Source organism: Callorhinus ursinus, unplaced genomic scaffold, assembly GCF_003265705.2.
Source record: "Callorhinus ursinus isolate GAN/ISIS: 27379988/994484 unplaced genomic scaffold, GSC_fseal_2.0 scaffold2, whole genome shotgun sequence".
NCBI classification, from domain to species: Eukaryota; Metazoa; Chordata; class Mammalia; order Carnivora; family Otariidae; genus Callorhinus; species Callorhinus ursinus.
In genome coordinates this window covers 44,233,640-44,257,527 of record NW_027397064.1, presented here as the reverse complement: position 1 = coordinate 44,257,527, position 23,888 = coordinate 44,233,640, and the positions used below count along the sequence as shown (strand labels likewise).

The following is a 23,888-nucleotide window of genomic DNA, read 5'->3' as shown; positions in this document are numbered from 1 at the left end:
AAATTGATCAGCCCGGAGAATGTTATACATAGGGTATATAATTCATTTACAGATACTCAGATTTATGTTGTTAAGCTCTTATTATTTCCTAGGAGACTAATGTCTAGAAAGATATTCTTTCATTTTAGATTGCCCATTCCTATCAGTGAGCATGCATGTTTGTGTTTCTGTGTGTATGTATATATATACTTACACACCTATATATTCATAAATTATAAACAGATATTCACGTGTGTGGGTGTGTGTGTACATATATATGAAATGCAATAGATCATAATAGAGGTCATTAAATAGTTTAAAATTTAATGAAAATCTATGGAGGTATTCATTGATTCAAAGGCCTTCTTTGGACCTTATGATTTCCACATTCACTGCCATAAAGTGAATTGATACCTTTTTCTGAAATTTCCAGAACAAGTATATTAACTTTGGCTTGGATAGCCAAAAGCTAATTCAATCCTTAGAAATATTCTAAGAGCATAGTAAAATGATCCAAGTCATTAATTTATTTCATTCATCAAGAATTGGCTAAAAAAAAAAATCTAAATTCCAAACAAAGGTGAATAGAGTACAAAAATGATAGAAGCATTGCCGAAGATTCCAGTATTTGACTTAAAAATAGTCTGTATGATAAGCTCCTGCCCATTCCCACCAGATTCCAGATTCCATACAATATCTATGTCCACTCTCCCTGCTTATAGTCTCTGAGCCTCTCAGGAGGATGTGGGTGAAGGAAGGAATTTATATCCTTAGGTTGTAGGAGAAAACAGCCTTCCTCTCACATAAAGGACTTTGAAATAAGTGTAAATAAGTGTATCTGGGTTGTTCTTTGAAATATAAATTATAAATCAACACATAGCTTCTAGATGTCCAAGGTAGCAAGATTATATTATATTATTATAGTATTATATTATATTATATAATTATACCTAAGGGAAAAGAGTATCAGTCACAATAAGATAACAATGGAAGCCTTGAAAAAGGTGAGTTATCAAAGCCTTGCAAACCCCATCAACATTAATTAAATATCTTGTCCTATGGCAGGTTTATCCCTATTACGGGAATAGATGTATTAAGATATTGGAACATAAAGCTATTACACACTAGCATCATGTAATTCATTGTTCTTGCTCTCAAACCAAACTTCCGAGCGCTTGTCTGATAACTTAGGTAGCTTCCTTCAGTCAGGTTGATCAAGCCTTCATAGACACTGAGTCTGTCGATAGTCACATTTCTCATTTTAGTTTAATGCACAAGTCCTGACTTATATAGTTCACCATATTATGCTTGAATCTCCCTAAGTCATTCAGCTTAAGTACACTGGCAAAATAATTTTCTGGACTTACCTAGTAAGGTCAGGTAAAGGATCAGGTAAATACCATTTAACTTAGCCTCCTGAAATCTAAATTTTTCCAGTTCAAGTCCCTGAACTCATCTATCTTTAAAATGTCAAAAATCCCTACTTTGTTGGTTTGTAATGGGTATTAAATGAGATTATATACAAAACAAGGTTGGCCTCATGCATTTTACATATGGCTCGTGTACCTTTACTTCTCTTTCTGAACTTGAGAGCTCACTCAACTACCACTTTAATATTGTAGCCCTCTGGTGCTGTTACTATCACAGTTGGAAAAAATTCAAAGCACTATGCTAAACCTATATGGTATGCCAGTCTGTTGTTATTTCAATTAGAATATGCTTTTTTATTATAAAAGTAAAATGCATATTTAATTCAGACACATAGAAAGTTCTAAAAAGGGAAATTAAAATCACTCATAGCCAGTAGTGCACTGATAAATATTTAACAGGCTCTTTGAAATGCATGTGTTGATACTTATATAAGTTTTTATAATTTTTAGTGATATACAAATAACACTAAAATACACGATACTCTTTATTGTCAATTCTTTCTAACCTATTAACTTTCACAGAATGCTTTCATGGATTTTTGCCAAACTCCTTTATCTGTAGAAAACTATGGTTGTGGGGCACTGGATGGCTCAATTGGTTGAGTGTCTGACTCTTGATTTCGGCTCAGGTCATGATCTCAGGTTGTGAGATCAAGCCCTGCATTGGACTCCCCACTCAGCCCAGAGTCGGCTGGAAATTCTTTCCCTCTGCTCCTCTCCATGCTCGTGTGTACTCTCTCTCTCTCTCTTTTTCTTTCTCTCTCTCTCTAAAATAAATAAGTCTCTTTTTTTAAAAAGAAAAAGTATGGTTGTAACCCAACAGTAATTCAGCAAATGGAGTTATAGCCTAATCATCTAGTCCTTTTCCCAATAAATGGTCATTAAATCTTATTTGTGATCTATCTGTTAGACTCTTTCTTACCTTTTGCAAATTACATTCATTAAGTGAAACATTTTTCAGCTTCGTCACTAGACATGGCACATTTTACTCTACATTATTAACATGATCTCCATCACTTTCTTAAGTCTAGGCAAATAACAAAACATTGAATCAAGGCCTGATTTGTATCACAGGCTCATTTCAAGCTATCTAAGTGGCATCATTGGAGGTAAAGTTAGGAAAATATGCCCAGTTGTACACCATTATACATTATTTCAAACAAATAGACACAAATAACTTAAGAGCATAAATAATAATAATTTGCCTTAAGTGCATTTTTTTTCCTAAAGTACATCTGAATTTTTTTTTTAACCTGGGTTATGTGGATGGTAGATTCTCTGAGTTTTGGCAGAGAATCTTTCATTATTAGGTGCCTGGGTGGCTCAGATGGTTAAGCATCTGCCTTCGGCTCAGGTCATGATCCCAGGGTCCTGGGATCGAGTCCCACATCGGGCTCCCTGCTCCTTGGGAGCCTGCTTATCCCTCTGCCTCTCTCTCTCTCTCTCTCTCATGAATAAATAAATAAATAAATCTTTAAAAAAATAAAATAAAACTTTCATTATTTTGCTCTAGTAAGAATAAGATTCTATTAAGAGAAGGAATGAGTTTCCTATAGGAATCGAAGTTCAGGACATGTCCACCCATAAATTTATTATTGCTCTATTGATTTCTTACCACATCACTCCATTGTCTCTTTGTCACGGAGAAATCCAGTATCAGGGATTTTTGGTCTTTTGTCAGAAACTGCTTTTAGTTGGAAAAATTTAGGATTTTTGTGAACTTTTAATTTATAAATTTTTGTGCTGTGAGAATGTATAGTCTGTTTCATTTTTATCTGAATGTGTAAGCTCTGCTTTATTATTTTCTCTGGGCATTCAGGGCTATTTTATAATGTTGGAAAAATTATCTTCAATTATGTTTTTCATTGTTTTCCTCTCTATATCCTTTCCTTCTGATATTCCTACTAAACAAATTTCGGAGCTACTCAACCTACCCCTTCAGATGAACTCTTAGTCATACCTCTCCACTTCTGGTGTTTGTGCTATATGAGGATAGAGCCTTTTTTTTTTTTTTTTGCTTTTGTGGGAGTGTGGGTGGCATTCTGTATAGTGGCTGAAAAAACAGCTTTGGCAGAAAGGCCTTGGTCTCTGATATTCTTAAAGACTACAATTCTAGGTGTTACTTAATACCTAAATTTTTTCAGTTTTCCCTGGATCCATTTTTTTACCCTGGTAATATTGTTGTTTCCAGGTACTTGATTTGTGTTTTTAGATTGCTCCTTTATTGTAATATCATTATTGCAGTATTTTTGTTCCTAATATTGCACATAGCAACCTATTATTATTTTTCAGTGCAATATTTTCTTAATCATACATCTCTGAGAATTCAATTAAATTGTTTTAAAGTGATAGTCAAGTAAAAACTATTTACTTCTGGGGCCAGTTATTTCATTATCCATCTTATTTTTATCATTCATACTTTTGTATTTCCTTGATTTCATAGTGTTAGGCTATTTATTCATATGTATAAATGATGAGTCAGACTGATTAACACGTGTGGAACCCTCTGCAGTTGTGTGTATAATATACATATTACCTAGTTGATTTTGCTCATGCGTGGTTTTGCTCTGCTGGTTCTATGGATGTGATGAAGCATACTCTTTGGTCAGCAAATATTCTATTAGATCATACAGAAAAGAAGGCAGCTACCAAAAACGTGTAACTCTTTACTCTGGAAATGGAGCATTTAGTTTATTTTACTCTAGCATAGAACCAGTTTTTCTTTTTCTTCTTGATCTCATTGTTATAGGAATCTGGACTTACAGAGGATCTGCTAATGATGTTTCTATCTTCCGTGTAGTAAAATTCTTCAGTCTATGTCTGTTAATTTGGGGCATTTATTCTACATTTGACAGGTATTTCCCACCTCCATTTTTTTTTTTTTTTTTAGTTCTTTTAGAGATAATAGTTTTACATTCCTACATGCTCTATATGCATTTTATTTTGGAGTAATAAACAAAGTATAGCTATATTATTTTTTTTTCTCCAAGTGATTAGCCAGTTACTTTAGCACCATATATTAAACAGGTCTCTTTTTTTCACTAATTTGAAATGCCACTTTGATCATTTGCCTTGCAAGATGCTACTATTGGGGGAAACTGGGTAAAGGAAATAAGGGATCTCCCCATATTATTTCTTAGAATTGCATATAAATCTACCATGTTCTCAAAATAAAAGTTTAATCTTGAAAATTAAGATGTTCACTTGAATATTAAGTATTTACATGTTTTAGATTTGGGGAAAATTTTACTCTCTTATTAATTTTCGTATTGCTTTAATTTTGTGTCTAACTGTATATTGGCTTCAGACTCAGTATGTTGGGTTTTTTTTTTTGCTTTTTGAAAAAGGCAGACAAAATATGGAAAAATATAAATATAGTATAAATATAGAGAGCACATAAATTATGAAAAATGCTTTGTGAATAAATTATTATTTTCAGATGGTACTAGATAGAGTAGTGTTTATACAGATGTTTAAAAAGATGGAGATGTAAGGTAAATATCATAAAGATTTTCTCCACAGGGCTAAAGTAACTTTTTTTTTTTTAAAAAAGGCCATGCTTGAAATACATGAAAAAATAATTTTCCTTCAAGGAGGGAAACTTGGGAACAACTCTCAATTTTCTTTGTAAGTTAAACGTTGCAACTTAATTGCAAAAGAATTTAGGCAATCTACCAAGGAAAAGGATAAATGATTATCATATGGATTTGGAAATTGAACATGAGAACTTACATGGAAAAGTTCTGTAACTCTATGGCAACAATGAGAAAATTAATCTTCCTGGGTCTCCTTGAAAGATCCAGCCTTTACTGTAAACACAATAAATGTACACACACACACACACACACACACACACACACACACACACACACTACATCACTGAATAGCAGAGGCTGATGAAGGTAAATGGAGAATCCCAATAACACCCACATTATAGGTATAAATAAGCCTGTGAAATGGAGATCCCCAATTTCAATGTAAGATTTGGTAGAGATGAATCACTGAGGAGCAGTGGAAAGAGGTTTATAAGATGAGCATGCTATATTATCCTTTGACATTCCCTTTTGAACATGCAACTTAAGGCAGAGATTTTCACTTCCAAGGGAAGGAAATCCAAATCAACATAGTTAAAGCTAACCCGGGGGTGGATTGGAAGGATATAAAATATCTCTGAGAATTAAATGAAGGGTTGTCGGAACAGGGCATCTCAGAAGCTTTATAGATTGGACTCGAGGGCTTGATCCTCTAAGATTCATTCCATTCCACATAAGCTTCCTGGGTTCTCTCACATGGTAAAAAACTTGGTCCCAAGGAAATTCTTGGAAATATACTTAGTACTTGATGCCCGTAGAGAAGAGAGAATTCTTCCTGCTAGTCCCACTTAGAAAAATCCCACAGAAAGACTCTACCTACCCTAACTTGAATCATATAATTATTCCTATACTAACATTTGGCCAGATTGATATGTACTATTATTGAACCCACCTACATCTGTAAGTAGAGACTGACCCCACCAAACTCTAAGTAGAGAGGAATGTTTGGGGATGATCAAACTGATAGACACTGCAGGGACAAAGTTAACAAACAAGATCATAGAAAAGTGCTGTAAACATATTCTGATGACAAAAAGAGAAAATAGAAAATTTCTTTCCTCTTTATTTTTGCTATACTTTTTTCTCCACTTACCTTAATAGATAGTCCTCTTTTCTTTTCTAAACGACTGGTATTGAGAATTCAGTATAATGTGTAAGTTGGGGAAAACTTCAGTAGACTCCTTATACTTACTTATACTCCTTTTACTTAGCTATAGCAAATATAGAAGCTATTTGTAATCTTTTTTTTCAATATTGAAAACCAATAGCACACACTAAATAACATAGAGTCTTTGTTAATAAGTTGTGAAAAAATTAAAGTACTACCCTGAAACTCTTGATTAAGTGATGGACATTTGCTTTTCTTCTGGCGTCACTAATCACTCTCTACAAGTATGAGAATATTTGTATTATTCAGTGTACTTGAAAATAACTTATCAAATGTTTTACATTTTATAAACTGTTACCATCCATAATTGAATAGATACAATGTGGAGATTATTAATCAGGCTGTGATTTGGGGCTAATTTATGTGCAGCCAGTGGAATATGCTAGGTGGGAAAAAAGCCAACAGGACCACACTGAAATTTTAATTTACAGCTCTTATACTACATAGATGCAGAGATTTACTTCCATACTACACCATACTTATATTATACTCCTCTGTGCCTTCCAAATTGTGGAATACAATTAAATACCAAATACAGAAACCAATGTTGGTCAGAGAATGGAAGTTGGGGATGTATTTTGCAAACTCTCAAATCTATCAGAAGTGTTTCATTTGGAAAACTGTTTTTTTTAAATTGGGAAAATGACTTTATTTTCTGGGGGGTGTAGGCAGATGTCTAGTCTGAGAACTTCTAGAATCACTTCTTGGTGCCAGGATCCTTCATGACTTTGAGCACAATAATGCACACAGTCTTGCTCAAGGGCCAGCACTTGCCCACTGTGCAATCCTTGAAGCGATCTGAACATCCCTGAAGCAGGCGACAGGTGCACAGACATGATCTTGTGGTGTTTCTCAAAGCAGTTGTACCTGCAGATATACTGGAGGTAGTCTCCACGGATGACAGTGGTCTTCTGTGTCTTCATCTTGGTCACCACACCAGACAGAATCCACCCTCAGATGGAGACATTACCAGTAAAGGGGCATTTCTTGTCAATATGGGTGCCCACCATGGCCTCCTTGAGCATCTTAAAGCCCAGACCAATGTTTTTGTAGTGTGGCAGGAGCTTGTCCTTGCCAGTTTCTCCAAGCAGGACCCTTCTCTTATTTTGAAAGATGGTTGGCTGTTTTTTGTAGGCATGCTCAGTCTCAATGTCCACCATCTTCCTGGCTGCCTGAAAAAAAAGCAGAAAACATTTTAACTATAAAAAAATACCATACAGTGTTTCCTTCCCCCCCCCCAAGAATCACTGTATTATTTATTCATTGGATTTCTTTAAATTTAAAAAATTAACTTTGGTAAACTTTTAGTATTTTGTTAGTGGCAATAAACTTCAAGAAGAAATCTTTATATCCCTTGCTGTGGGCTATTGTGATTTTGGTATTAGTATCTGGAAACCTATTTTCACCCTTTTTAAAGGTGTTAAAAATAAATCTCCTAGTCAGGAAAAAGGCCTCGTGGTTAAATGAATTAAACTGTCCTCTGTACCTAGCAGGCACCATAAATAATCCATTAAGAGTTTGGGGAACTTCATTCCCACATACCTTATATTATCTAATGCACAGCTGATTCACCCTGGGTTCTAAAAGACATGAAAGCTTCAAGGTTTGTGTCAAGGCCAATCCTGTAAGAGATTCAGCAAAAGTTAGTTAGTTCAGGCATATTTTAACTAAGAGTTAGCAATTGTTCTTCATTACATTCAATATGCTAATGTATTTTTTGAGATAAAAAAATGTGTCTTCTGTTTGGAAAAATCAGACTATAGTTCTATAATGAAAATTCCATAGAAAGAAGTATTACTTAAAATGACAACAGAGAGAAAACAAAACAAAAAAAACAAAAACTTATAGCAAAATAAAATACCCACTGAAATCTTTTCTTCATAATTACAAGAGAGTCATATAAGAAAACTAAAGTACAAGTATTATTTTTAAAAAATGACTCATTGAGGGAAGTATCAGTATTCATTTTTAGAACAATGGTGTAATAGTATTCTGAAAAGCAGGTAAAGATAAGTTTTGGAAAGTGAAACCAAAGTTCATGTATGGAAAATGTAAGGAAATTCATAAACAGAAATGTTATCAGAGTTCCAAATACGTGTGTTTTTTTACTACTCTAGAAAGTTGTATTGTTTTGTATGTACTTTTAAAATTTCCCTGACCTTCATGTGCTTTCCTCTTAATAGCTGTGTGAGGTGATTAGATAGAATAGTCATTATCACACCCATTTTTTTACTTAAGTTTGATTTTATTATTTTTTAATTGAGGTATAAATGACATAACATTATATTGGTTTCAGTAGTACAATGTAATGCTTCGATATTGTACACATTGCAAAATGACCACACAATAAGTCCAGTTAATATCCATCACCATATATTTTTACAATTTTTTTTTCTCATGAGAACATTCAAGATCTACTCTCCTAGCTACTTTCAAACATTTAATACAAATATTATTAACTACAGTCACCATGCTGTGCGTTACATCCCCATGATTTATTCATTTTATAACTGGAAATTTGTACCTTTGACCCTTTTACCCATTTTGCTCACCCCCAGCCCCACCTCAGGCAACCACTGATCTTTTTCTGTTCTCTGTACCCATGAGCTCCGTTTTGTTTTATTGTTTGTTTAAGATTCCACATATAAATGAGATCATATGGTATTTCTCTTTTTCTGTCTGATTTATTTCACTTAGCATGATGTCTTCGTGGTTCATCCATCTTTTGCCACAAATGGCAATATTTCATTCTTTTTTGTAGCTGAATAATATTCCTGTGTGTGTGCGTGCGTGCGCATGCACACATGTACATGCCACATCCTTATACCACATCTTTATCCTATCCTAAATTCATCCATTGATGCACATTTAGATTGCGTCCATGTTTTGGCTATTATAAGTAATGCTGCAGTGAACATGGGGGTACAGCTCTCTTACTGAGTTAGTGTTTCTCTTTTCTTTGGTCAATTTTATATTCTTCTGGGTCAGATGGTTAAGTGTCTGCCTTCGGCTCAGGTCATGATCCCAGGGTCCTGGAATCGGGCTCCCTGCTCAGCGGGGAGCCTGCTTCTCCCTCTCCCTCTGCCTCTCCCCCTGCTCATGCTCTCTCTCTCTCTCTCTCTGTATCTCTCTGTCTCAAATGAATAAATAAAATCTTAAAAAAAAAAGAATTGCGTCTTCTTCACATCCTTACCAACACTTGTTATTTTCTTTTTACCTTTTTGTTAATAGCTTTTCTAACAGGTGTGAGGTGATATCTCATTGTGGTTTTGACTTGCATTTTCCTGATGATTGGTGATGTTGAACATCTTTTCCTGTACTTGTTGACCATCTGTTTGTTTGGAAAAATGTCTGTTCAGGTTCTCTGTTCATTTTTTTAATCAGATTGGGTTTTTTTTGCTATTGAGTTATATGAGTTCTTTATATATTTTGAATATTAACCTCTTATCAGATATATGATTTGAAAATATTTTCTCCCATTAAGTAAGTTGCCTTTTCATTTTGTTGATGGTCTCCTTTTCCATGCAGAAGCTTTTTAGTTTCATGTAGTCTCACTTGTTCATTTTTGCTTTTATTGCCTTTACTTTTGGTGTCAACATACCTATCTTAAATGAGAGTAAACTAAGAAATTTGTCACTAAAAGATTGGGCCTGGAACCCAGATATTTTTATTCTAAAGCTAATATGCCTTACAGCTCAACGTGCTCTCAAAATTTTAGATACAGATGTAAAAGTATGAGACAACCTCAGTAACACTGAGGAAATTTAAACTTCCTCAGTCTGTGTTAATATATTCCTCACAAAATCTGTTTTATCTGGTTCTTCTTTCTTTTTTATCAACCCCAGAAGCATCTCTCATTTATGAAACCATTCCTTGATAATGGGTGACACATAAATTTGTAAAACATAAAATATCATTAACAATGTTTTGAAATAATAGTTACTTATTTCCTGGTTGATTTACTTCATTAATTTTTCTTTTGGATATTAAGTTCCATGTTGCTAATGGTCGTAATCTCATTACTTGTCTCCTAGTTAAATCATGCACAGTTAAGTTGACACACACCTTCAAAACATAGGGCATACCCAGAATCAGAAATGATAAGATTCATCAAATTTCAGAATTGACTTCATACAAAGATACTAACAATCTTATCTAAGTAAATAGCAAAAAGTGAGTTTTTTAAATGTATTAGTGCTTTTAAGATAGGACTTTCAATTACATTCACACATATCAACCTAGATAGATGCTAAAATAAGCATAGTCTGTTAAAGGTATGAGATTTTACTCTTAACAATGGTATTTGCTCAATTCGATGCAGTTTAATAGGCATTGAAAAGATGTGTATCAGTTCTTACTTTAAGAATGCTTACTTTATTTTTTTTAAGATTTTATTTATTTATTTGTCAGAGAGAGAGAGAGCACAAGCAGGGAGTGAGAGCAGCAGGCAGAGGGAGAAGCAGACTCCCTGCTGAGCAAGGAGCCCGATGCGGGGCTTGATCCCAGGACCCCGGGATCACGACCTGAGCTGAAGGCAGGCGCCCAACCAACTGAGCCACCCAGGTGTCCCTAGAATGCTTACTTTAAAAAAAAAAAAACTGATTTAATATTAACCTGTTGAACTTTTTTGTTTGTTTTTATATTCCCCAAGACCCAAACATTGTATTTCATTTGCAAGAGGGATGGGGATAGTAACATTTGTTGCTTACCTAAGTGCCCAACCACTTTATAAATTTTCATCATTTTTTATTACACTTAAACATTCCAGTGATACCTGTCCCTCCTCCTTAAAAGTGTTTCTTAACATATTATGGATCGACTTACCAAAAGAGTCAAGAGTCTACATTGGGAAACCATTCCATTCTTTAGGTAGTTAAGTAGTATCACCACCTTAAACTGGTTGGCCACCTCAAATCCTGAACAAAATTGCAACAATACTGAGAATACATGTAACATTTCTAGAAAGTGAGAGAGAGAGAAAGAAATCACCTTTCAGTATGTGAGCAATGAGTATTAATGTTTATTACTCATTTTCATTGTTTTGCCATCTAATTGCCAATTTGCACAGGTAGAGGGGCTGGTGGGTGGGTACACAGGAATGCTTGTGAAGTGACAGCTGGCTGTTGCTAACTGCTCTGTGCCAGTTAGCAGTTTCCCTGGAATTGACTGGAACTAATGCACAATGAATTTATCTTCTTAAGAAAATATGACATTCTGTCCTAGATAGATTTTAAAAACAAACAGATGCTATCGGAAATATTTCTTCAAGGGGTGCCTGGGTGGCTCAGTTGATCCACTGAGTGACTTCCTCAGATATTAAGAGTCATCCTTTTATCAGCACGAATAGGAATACTTAAGGTGGGATAATCATATTTATAGCCACAGGGATGAAAAGGATACTCTTTGCTAGAGATTTCCTAAAGTGAATTGATGGCCCACCATAAGGGTCCAAACAATAGTTCTGAGAGGCCTATCCACTCAGTTGACATCAGACATCCATATCCATCCGCTAAAACCCAGTGTTAATTTGTTGCAAGTTAACTCTCAAGTTGCCCTAGACAAACACTTCCTCTTTTGTCTGCCAAACACATCCTTATATACATAGGCCCAAATGCACAGAATGAGGAAAAAAGAGACCCATATCTAGAATGCTGCTTTCTTTGCTAATATCATCAGATCTAAGGTGGTTTGGTGTGAAACCTTTTTCCTTGGGACACCGAAATGGGTTTTCATAGGTCAAGCACTCAGAAACATCCCAGTTAAAAGAGTCTTTTTGCTTAAAGTTTAAACAATCAACCTAATGGAGTTAGGCTCCTTCTTCTCATTTTACATGCCTAATCAGCCAAGGTGTCAGGTCTCATTAACACATTGAATAACCAGTTTCACCTCCTTGTGTGATCAGTCTTTAGAGAACGCTACCTTTATTATCCCTTCATATGTGGAAAAGAGATTTGTAGTCAAATATGTTTAACTCTAGATGAAACACCATTAAATAGATTCCTTTACCACAAAAATCTCAGGACCTTTAGTGTACTAATATACTAGTACAAATTACTAATCTTTATGAGGGGATGACATATAGTAGACAGTGGTTTCCTGGTTTGGCAGAGAAAGTAAGCAGGCTAACTTTCCTTAGGAACAGGCACTGGGAACAATTTCCCTGTAGTCCTTTTAGCTTTCTTCCAGTTCACACATCACTGGCTTCACAGAAATTAGCACCAAATCACAGTCTGATTAACAATCTCCACACTGCATCTATTTGTCTTCAACTGTGGGTGGTAATAGTGTATTTAATAAGTTGTTTTCAAGTACACTGAATAAAGGTAGAACAAAATTCATGTTCTCAGATTTTATAATAAATGGGCCCCTCCTAGGAAATGATCTCTATCCTCACACTGTTAAAGTCCCATTGGTTCAGATGAGTGAAGGTCTCTGAGGCAAAAACAATAAATGTCCATTTTCTAATTCAATCGCATGAGGCTGACCTTCAATAAATATGATACCCGAGATGGATAGTTATTGCTGATAAAAGTAAGAAGTAGTGGTGACTAATTTTTTCTGAGGGTGCGTGCATGAGAGTTGACATTTGGAAAAAAAAGGAGCAGCATTGAATGAGATCCCCTTTTGTACATCTCTTCACCTGAAAACAAGCACCAGTCACTGCTGACTGGCATGGCTAAAATTTAGAGAGGGAATCCTAAGTGTTTCTAGCGAAGAAAACAGAGGACAGAGTTTTTAGGGTGACCACAACAGTTGGAAAGAAAAAGAAGAAATAAAGAAAAGGAGAGAAACAGAGAGAGAAAGTCCCATGTTCTGGATATAAACTCTGCCCAAATTTCTGACTGACCCCCTAAACTATGCATGTGTGGGCCAGTCTACCAGGAGCCCAGCCAAGCCAAAAAAAGCTGAACAGATTTCAGTGCTATTCACCCAAAGGAAGCAGGGTTAGAGATAGGGTTCAGCCAAGTTAACTGCCTGCTAGAAACAAAAACAAGCAAATAAAAAAAAAAATCAATAATCTTCTGAGAAACATAATAGAATCTATTGTCTCTATCACATCCAATGTCTAAGGGTTCAGGATACAACTGAAAATTATTGAACAGGAAAATGTGGCCAATACTCAAGAGAAAAGGCAATGAAGAAATACCAATCCCTAAGTGTTTCAGATGTAGTAACAGAAATTTTAAAGCCATCGTTATAACTATGCTCAGGAAATACACTTGTTGTGAAGGAACAAATACAAATCCCAGCAGAGAAATGGAAGCTATAATAAAAGAACAAAATGGAAATTCTAGAATTAAAAATTACAATTACTGAAATATAAAAATTAATCAGAGGGCTTATGAGCAGGTCCGAGATGACAAACTATGGGTCGGTAAGTCTGACAATAGAGCAATAATATTGATTCAGTCTAAAGAACAAGGAGGAAAAAAAATTAGAAAACAATTAAGAAAATCTCAGGGACATGTCTAAGAATATCAAGAGTTCTATTCTGCATGTCCCAGGAGAGAAAAGAAAGAAACTGGAACAGAAAAAGTATTTGAAAAAAATTATGGCCAAAATATTTCTGAATTTATTTTTAAAAATTGCAAATTGAAAAATCTTAGCAAACCAAAGAAAGATATATCTGAGAGGCTTTCCAGTTCCACAAGTAAAGAGCCTGGAAATCACCACTTTGTTCTAACAGTAAGTAAAAAGCAAGACTGAACATCAACAACTCCTCTTGAATCTTTAAGAGAGGAAAGGACACAGGGAAAAACACTGCCCCAAGATTAGAAAGAAAGATGCAAAGACAGGGAGTCATAGCTCCCAAACAGACTGAAAGAGGCACGCATGACCTGAAACTACCCAGGAAATGGTGCCAGGGTAAGAACACCCGAACTCTAAGTGATGAATGGCTGAAGGCCTAGCATGGGCAACTCTGAAAGTTGAAAACCTCAAGAGGACCAGTCAAAGGGAGGACTCCGTCAAAAGGAGGACTCCACAATCCTATTAGATTCACCCCCAGCTGCTCAACCAATTCCCACAGTAAATATTAGAGAATAATCCGCTCCTGTTTCCAGCAGGGGCAGAGAACACAATCATTTTGAAATACATCAGAGCACTCTCGTTCTTAAGAAAGCCTGCCCTCAGGGGAAACTAGTACCAGAGCCTAATATTTGGTGTATGATCAGAGCTTAACGGACCTGGGGAAGGGAAATGTGTTCATAAAAAGTGGCATACTCTCCTGTCATTAAAGTTAGGTAGCAAGTGAATAAAAGTTCAAATAGAAAGATGATCTTACAAAAATAAATTGGAGGCACCTGAGTGGCTCAAATCGGTTAAGTGTGTCTGACTCTTGATTTCAGCTTCTGTGGTGATCTCAGAGTTGTGAGATCCCAGCATGGAGCCTACTTAAGATTCTCTCCCTCTCTCTGCCCCCACCCCTTGCTCTTGCGCACAGGCACATGCAATTTCTCTCTCTCTCTCTCAAACAATAAAAAATTAAAAATAAATAAATTGAAAAAGCAAGTTAAAATATTATTTCATTTTTATGAAAAAAGTGCCAAATGAGTGTATATGTAAAAAGTTTAGAAAATTATAGTGCTTTCAATTGCTTATCTCTAAACAATAAGATTATGGGCTTATTTTGTTTTTAAAAAGATTTTTTTTATTTTTTTTAGGGGGGAGGGGCAGAGAGAGAGGGAGAGAGAGAATCTTAAGCAGGCTCCACCTCACAACTCTGAGATCATGACCTGAGCCAAAATGAACAGTTGGACATCTAACTGACTGAACCAACCAGGCACACCTTTATTTCCTATTTTTAATGAATCATTATTAATTTACTTATAAGAGAAATAAGTAAAACAAAATCATTGTTCTTTTTTTAAAAACAAACTATAAGACTGTGAAGGTATATTGAGTTTACAGATTAATCCGGGGAAAAACTCCTAAAAAATCCTACTTCAAACAATTAACATCTGATATGCCCTGACCCAAGTAATTAAAAGTATTTTTCCAATAATTAAGCTTAGTTCAACCTAGGCTTTTGATTATCCATTTGGAAACATGCATAATTGGGAATTGATTAGATATATTATATGTAACATACATATAAGTACATATGATATGTAATAGATGTATTCTATGAATCATATATTGTTTATATATACAACATAACATATGCATGCATATACATATCTTTGCATGTGTGTAATTTACCAAAAATGTCAACAAATAATGATATTTAAATCTGCTTATAAAAATACTGTAGGTCAGAAATTAGATTATTTCCTTATTTATAATTTCAAACACTCCTGCCAGCCCTATGTAGAAGTAAGTAAACTTATTCTTGGTTCATTGATTTCCCTCAAAGTGAAACAACTACTGTTGTTTCATGGCTCAGAACAAGGTAACTCATGGGAAATTCCATGTAATCAGCTAGTAAGTAGCACTTACTCTGAATTAGATCCTAGGGAATTAATTAGTGACCAATCAAGTAAGTTTTACTGTGCTCAAATTGCCAGGTTTGATTTGTTCTAATTTAGTACCTGAGTACATCAACACCTCCTCAAACAGAGCTCTAGAGCCAGCAGTTCATTATTAGGTATTATGTAGAATCATCACCAACCCTCAAAACAACAGGAAATGGCCTCTTCAGAAATGACTGCTAACAAGATTCCCATTGTGTCTGCAAGACAGACTTGATGGTTGCTCATTTCCATTCTGGTCTCAGCTATGAAAAGAAAAGCAACAGTGTAAGAAAATATTCTTTCTCCATTAATACTTTTAATATCTAGTCATGAACAGAATGTTTGTAGAAATATGAACTTTAAAGGTGCTTCTGGGAAGGGCTCAGAAAGAAATAAGGAAAAAATGTCATTTGAAACTGGAGGAAAGGTGATCTTTGTATATAGTCACAGACAACCTGGCTGAATGTGCTTTACTGTTGTGTAGAAAGCAGAGCTTGTAGGTGATGAACTTAGATATTTAGCTGAGGGGAATTCAAGGAACATGTTGAAGGTGTGGCCTAAATTCTTCTTGTTGCAAATAGTAAAATATAAGAACAAGATAAATTGAGAAACAAAATGTTAAACAAAAAGGAATCAGCTTTTGATAATTTGGAAAATTCTCAGCCTATCCAAATTACAGAAGACACTAATATTAAATTCACTGCTAGGAAAGTGTGCTCCGGAGAGAAGACCAAGCATGTGGCTGGACAAGCATTTAATGAAGAAATTAGATATGTGACTCTATACATCCATTCAACCATCTCAACAAAAGCTAGGAATCATGACGGGGTAATCCAAGAGGGATCCGTGGAGGATGGAGATGGGATAATTTAAGAAATATCTGTGGAAGACCTTTTTGTCTAATGCCATGAATCCCCATGACATACAGAAGACCCATAAGGTTTCAGAGAATGTTTTATCAGTAGAAATACTTCCAGCTTGGACTGAAAGGGACAGGGACAAGACAAAATGAAAGGAGAGATGTGGACAGACTTCCAAAATTCTATAGTAGGAAACAGTCTGATATTGCTACTCAGGTACAAACGTGTTGGGAATGGCCAGCAGTCCCTGTACCGAGGGATGAAAGATAACTCCAAACTTTGCCGTAAAAGAGAGAAGGCAAGGGGGTCAACGCTCAGAGATGAAGACCTTTTGCTCTTCTTTGCTCTCACTTTTATTGGTCCTTCAGGATAATCACACATCCTATCACTGTTTCTCAAGCACGTGATGTGTGACAAGGGGTCTTACTGGAACTAGGACGATCTGTTTATGGGAAAGATATGATATGCTAATCTGCATGTTCTGCGAGTTCTGCTAAACATAGCCTAAGGGACAATGCATACATCTCTTAGATCACAGGGTGGCTGTTTGGGCTAAGAGAGCTTTGGGGAAGGCAACTGCTGGAGCATTCCTACGGCAGAGTGGTCACGCAGGCCTCGGCATTCCAAAGGCCTAAGCCCTTCTCCAAAACTTTCCCTGCCCTCTGTGGCCTCTATGTTACATTTTAGCTAGCCAGGTATTATGGCTGATACCGTGCTCTACATTAAACCCCAACACAAACATGTACTATCCTTCAAGAAAAATGAAGAATGACATAGAAGAATGAGCCACAGGCATAGGAGCCCAGAGACATGAGCACAAAGGCCTGTAGAGCTACAATTCCAAAGCAAAGGTCAGAAGCATGTGTACAGATAGAGAAGTTGGAGGCACAGACACACAAGTAGACACCCACTGAGCCACCAGAGGCTTATGAAGCCGCTCTGGGGACAGAGACTGTGGAGCAGTCTGAGTGCAAAGGGCTGTGGAGCTGGAGTAGATCTAGACAACAGAGCTGGGGGCCCAGAGGGCAGGCCTCTGAACCGCAAGGCATTATTCCCAGTCCTAGACATCTAATAGACTTTGGCTGCCGGGTTTTAGATTTGCTTGGGACCAGTGACGCCTTTATTCCTTCTATGTTCTCCATTTTGGAATAGTAATGTTTATAACTGTTATCACATCCCTATTTTATCATTGTATCTTAGAAGTAGATAGCTTGTTTTCTAGATCCACAGATGGAGAGGACTTTTGCTCCAGGATGAATCATATCCAGTTTGTCACTCATACCTGATTTTGATGATATAGAGGATGACATTTGGGACTTTTGAACTGATGATATTTAAATGAGATTTTGGACTTAGAGTTAATGCCGTATTATGTTGAAACTTTGGGGAATGTTGGGATAGAATGGATGTATTTTGTATAAGAAAATGTAAATTTGGGAGGCCTAGAGAGTGGACTGTAATAGATGAGTGGTGACTCCAAAAGATATTTTCACATCCTTATCCTGAGACCTTATAAATGTTACTTCATTGGAAAAGGGGTCTTTGCAGATGTAATTGAATTAAGGATCTTGGGTAAAAAACTCATCTAGATTATCTGAATGAGCCTTAAATCCAAGTGATGCACTAAGGAGGAAACTGAGATTGAAGAGATGTAACCACAAGTCAGGGAGCACCTGGAGCCACCAGGTGGAAGAAGCGAGGAATGGATTCCTCTCCTAGAGCATTCAGAGTTCATGTAACTTCGTTGACATCTTGATTTTGACTCCAGGTTGAGAGAATAAATTTCTGTTATTTTAAGCCACCAAGTTTGTGGTAATTTATTGCAGCAGCCCTAGGAAACTAATATAAAACTGTAGTCCTTGACTGGGAACTAGGGGAAAGGAAGTCTCCTTTTTTTTGGTCATGCACTCCATAGACGTGGAGCTTCTATCATGCTGAGTGCAGGAGTTGGTGGGGGCACAGATCATACTTGTGTCTGTAGTGGACACAAGTGCCACATACTCTTACTGCTCTTACTGAATTTTTGTAGACTCTCGTGAATAAATGTTTCTTTTTTGTTGTTGTATGTCCTTAGGACCATTTCCAGATACTTTAAATGGTTGGTGGGGTTTTTATAAAAATGATTTTCACCAATTATGGTTGTTTTGTTGAGGATCTGCTCTGCAAAGCTCCTCACACTGGCATTCCAGAAGTGGATCTCCCAAGGCTTTGTGTTTATTTCTCCCTAATACAGACTAAAACAACACAAGTAAGTGAAATGGAGATGTTCAGTTAAAATAATCATATACTTTGTCAGTACATGGTCTTATTTACTCACATATATTTAAAAAAATTAAATGCCATGCTAGTGTGTTTAGTTGAAAATATGTAATTTTCTTTTACAAACTCATCTGGCAAGAACATAAAAATGCAATTGGCTTAAAATGAAGTCATTTTCAGCAGCCTTATCAAGTATTTTTTTATTCCCAATGGTATATTCAAAAATAGTGCAATCTTGCTCTCACAATCTTCCAAACTAGAGCCCTCATATTCTTTGAGTATAGGCAAAACTGGTTGTGTTTTTTTTTTCATAAAAAATAATCTTAGTTCTGTCTTTTTATAGTTTTTATAAGCCTAGAATCTGGATAATATTCCATCAGGGCTAAAATATGTCAGGCTTTAAAATTTTTACAATCCCAATTAAAAAGATAAAAAAATCTATCTTGCCATCTGCTTGATTTTATCTAAATAATGCACATATCTTTTCAATCAGCCACCCAGAATTCTTGCATTTTAGGAACTCTTAGGAGTGTTTATATTTTATTGTCTTTTTCCAAGTCCTGCCCAGAGTGCTATAGAAATGATTAATATTCCAGAGAACTGTGCTGAGATATGTTATTTATCTAGTTTCTCAAAAATCAGAACTCTGCTTTCAAATCAACTCAGATCCTGAAAAATTACAAGCATAAAATATATATTACTTACAAAAATGTTAGACATATTCTAATTTTACTAATGCCAGTGATAAGAAACACCTAGTGAATGTCTTTACATTTTCGGTAATATGCATTCAAAAAAATTACATCATACAATGTTTCTTTTTCATTGCTATAACCCCTCATCATCATGTAATAGTAAATTTCTGTAGATTCCCAGAAAGTAAGTGGTTCATGAGCCTTCTTAATCACACTCCTCAGTATTTAATTACATCATAGAGCTGTTAAGATTTATTAATAGCTGAAAATCATTTTGAATTTGAAGAGTGTCAACAATCTGATCATTATTAATTTATATGGAGAAATGCAAGACACTATAAACAAAAATTGAACTCTTTCCAGGACCAGGTACATTTTAAAAATGTAAATACGGAAATGCAGATAGTCTATGTTATTCTAATCTATAAAAATTGTTTTTATGAAATTATGATTTATTACTTTAAAAACTAAATTAGAATAATTAGTAGGTATATATTTGTTCAGTACAAGACTCAATGTATAAATTTTGGGCATTCTTATGTTTTGGTGATTTACGTGAAGGAATAGCTTCAGAATCAACATTTCTTCTTTGTGTAATAAATTCTAACAATCTATATCACAAACACTCGAGAAAAATAAGCAAATGAGTAGTTGTGACATGCTATTCATTTTGATATTTTTTTAGAAAATTTATTCTGTTTATTAAAAGAAATAAAACAAAAATAACACATTAACACTAAATCAAAAATTTGAGACATAATTCATTCTGGCCTCTGAGAATCCAATTTTGAACTAAATCTTCAATTGAATGATGAAGAGCTTTGATCTCATGACCTATGACTGAGACTGTGATAGAAATACCAATATATAAAAAATCCAAGTGTATGCAGAAGTGTATCACACATGATAAGTATTACATGTTTTCATGCAAGTATATGTATGTGTATATTTATTTTCTATATTGATAAATAACCCAAGTTCAAGATTACTTTTTCCTTCACTAATCAAAAATTCTCAAATATATGATTCCTAAAAGTCTGTATTATAACCAAAGACTAATAATACTAAAAAAATACATCTGGAGATTAACAAGAATTTGGGTCAAAATTTTAGTTAGTATTACAATTATTAATACAGAAGTGAAGGTTTCATTTATGGGAAGAAAAGGCAGTTATTGGGCATATAATGTATAACAACAGATGTGAAGAATTAGAAAATGCTACTGTACTATATCCATATTTACAGGGATTTCATTTTATTAAACTCAACTGAAGTCTTAGCTATTGTTCACCTCTAGGCTTTGCCTTTAGATTGGTTTTGGAATTGATGTATATTCTGATCAATATAAATGGATCTAAAATAATGTTTTCATAGTATTTAGTCAAAGTATTATAGTCACAAATGCTGAATGAATGTTAAATAGAGGTAATTGGCATAAATTTCAACTGTGAATTCTATATAAGGTCAGTTCTAACAAAACTCATCTCTGAACAATGAAAGTTAGTAAGAGATAGAAAAGTCATATAACTTCAAGGGCAACTTAGATTTTTTAGGGGAGCGGTATTCTCACATGATGTCTTTCTAACTTAATTTTGTGTGCATGATTGTGTGTAGTAATGTGTATGCACATGAAAATTTGAGAATCACCAAACTACTAGAGTAAAAGAAAAAATACGTGAAAGTCTCTATCCAGGTACCAGAACTTCCAAATGATCCTACCTTTAAGATAACTGTTTAATCCATAATGGATAATGGAAGGAAACCATAGATGACTAGAATAGGGTTCCTACTAGCTTGACTTTAATATCCAACCTCTGCATCGTGCAGATGCCAGAGCTTAAATAGCCCTCATGTTTCTAGAGTAAGTACGGAATGGGTACTGAATTCCCAGAGCTTGGGCTTTCTCAGTGGATTTACTCGGCTATGATGTCTTAATAATTATTCCTCTTTCATCTTCATAAATGTTAGTACATTTTTTAGAGCCACCACTCTGATGTTGCTTGAACACGTAAGGCTTTTTTTTTTCCTTATTATGTTCAGTTAGCCAACATTTTTTTTTTTTTTTTACACGTAGCCTGAGAGGATTTTATTACGACATGGGGAAGTTAAGAAACTTACTCTGCTGTCGGCTGCAGCCTTCAGCTTTGTGAGGGACCTGTGAGGAGCCCTTTATTCCACTACACAAGTAAGGGGGTGGTTGTTGGACTGGCCTTGGCCTCTCAGAGGCCGGGGCTGGAAGGTGAGCCTGCTCTTATAATTCCTCATCTGCCTCCCTAGCTCAGTCGGGGCACCCGCCTTACCACCTTCCTAACAAGGGCCCAGGCTGGGAGGAATGCATCCCCGGAGGGGGATTAAAACCCCTAAGGGACTCTTGTGGGAATCAGAGAGTTGACACAGTAAGAGAGACCTGGGACCAGGCCCCCAGTATCTGTATGCCCACCGGGACCGGGCTGACTTCATCTTTTGAGCTTCCTTAGTTCCAGGGAGCCCTGCTTATTCCTGTTTCTGTGTAGCTAACACAGGGTGACATGGGACAAATTAATCAGGCCCTGGCTCCAATGAACTGAGTTTCTGGGGTCAGAATTCCTCTGTGACGGGAGCCTGGAATTCCTGACACATCCAGAGAAAACTGCTCTCAGAGCACTTCATCTGGCCCAGGAAGGCAGTGGCTCATTAGTTTTCGATGCAGTGTTCAACGATTCATTGGTTGTGTGTAACACCCAGTGCTCATCACAACACGTGCCCTCCTTACTGCCCATCACAAGGCTTTTTTCACTTCATGGACTTGCTGTTTCCTCCTCCTCCTGAAATATTCTTATCCATTAATCTACATAGTTCAATTTTTCTTCTTCAGCTCAAATATTATCAAAACACCTCCCAATACCAGTCTATATATAATAGCCCTCCCCCAGCACTACCTATTTACATTCTTCATTTTATTTTCCCATAGCACTTGTTATTATCTGATGTTTACTTTTTAGTTTATAGTTTATATCTCATACTATAATTTAAGCTCCATGTGTTCATGGATTGGCTACTTGTTTGCTACACATTCCCAGACCATAGTAAGTTGCCAGGGCCATAGTCAATTTTCCATAAATAATTGCAGGATGGAAGAATAAATGAACAAATTAAAAATTGAATGTGAATTAAACAAGACAAAGCATTATAATCTATGGTAAGTTAAGTGCATGCATTGCAACTCTACTCCCATGGATTCTCATGTGTGTTTGTGTATGCATACATGATCCTTATTGCATATTCATTTGAGAGCATGAAACATTTGACTCACACCCTCAAATTCTTGTGTATTAGTCTTTTTAGTGTCAAAGAACCATTACGTACCACTGTATAAAGAACAAAAGAATAGAGAAAATTAATGAATCTAAACACTTTCCTTGAAAAGACAAAATTGGCCAATTACTAGTCAGGCTAATTAAAAAAAAGGAAAGAAGACACAAATTACAATATCAGATAACAAAGCGTGGTTATGAGTACCAAGTACATAGACATTAAAAACATAGTTAAGAAGTACTACAAATAATTCTATGACTACAAATTCAATAACTTAGATGAAAGGGGCCAAATCTTTAGAAGATACAAACTAGCAAATATACATAAAGTCAACTAAAAATCATAACATTTTATTAAATCTACGTGTAATATGGACCTTCTGAGTTTCACAACTGATCATTCAAGTCTGTCTATAAGGGTGGGATGAATAAATCTTGTTACAAATTGGATGCAACCTTCAAGTATATGTTATGTTTTTAGGCATGAAACTGACAGAAAGAGGAAGCAAAAATTATTTCCAGTGCTGGAAAAAACCTAATGCTTAAAACAATTTCTCATACAGACCTACCTAAGTGGCTAAAATTTCACCCTTACATGTACATTTTGTGAATGTGCTAAAACATGAGCATTTCCAGGAGATACAATTACGCAGTAATTGGTACTTGGAGAGATAACACATTAGCCATTTCCAGTCAGTACTAATGCGGTGTAGATTAGGTTATCAGATTTTGGAAGAGGAATGAGACAGGGGATATGATTTTTGGCAAAGATGAATTAAGTAAAATAAATACAAAAGCAAAAAATGTATAGTAATTCTTCAAGTAAATTCTTTCAGTGGACATTATTGCCTTCAGTCCTCCATACTGAGCTCCTTTAAACATTGCATTTTGATATTGACTAATATTTTTCGAATGTACTTTTCCCATCAGCTCACTGAATGATTTACAAACCCTTTTAAGAAGCACGGCCTCTCACTCGTCCATGTATTTGCACAAGATATCCTGAAATGACCTTTTACCACTCCACCAAACCAGATTGACTCCATTCAAGTATCCCCTGAAGCTTTTTGGGTTCATTTCTTCTTTTTTTTTTTTTTTTAAAGATTTTATTTATTTATTTGACAGAGAGAGACACAGTGAGAGAGGGAACACAAGCAGG

The 23,888-nt window shown here is 35.5% G+C and overlaps 1 pseudogene; it reads right to left on the bottom strand.

The window, feature by feature from the left end:
* Positions 1–6,867: 6,867 nt before the first annotated feature.
* LOC112807780 (small ribosomal subunit protein uS17-like) lies at positions 6,868–7,330 on the bottom strand (annotated as a pseudogene).
* Positions 7,331–23,888: the final 16,558 nt, after the last annotated feature.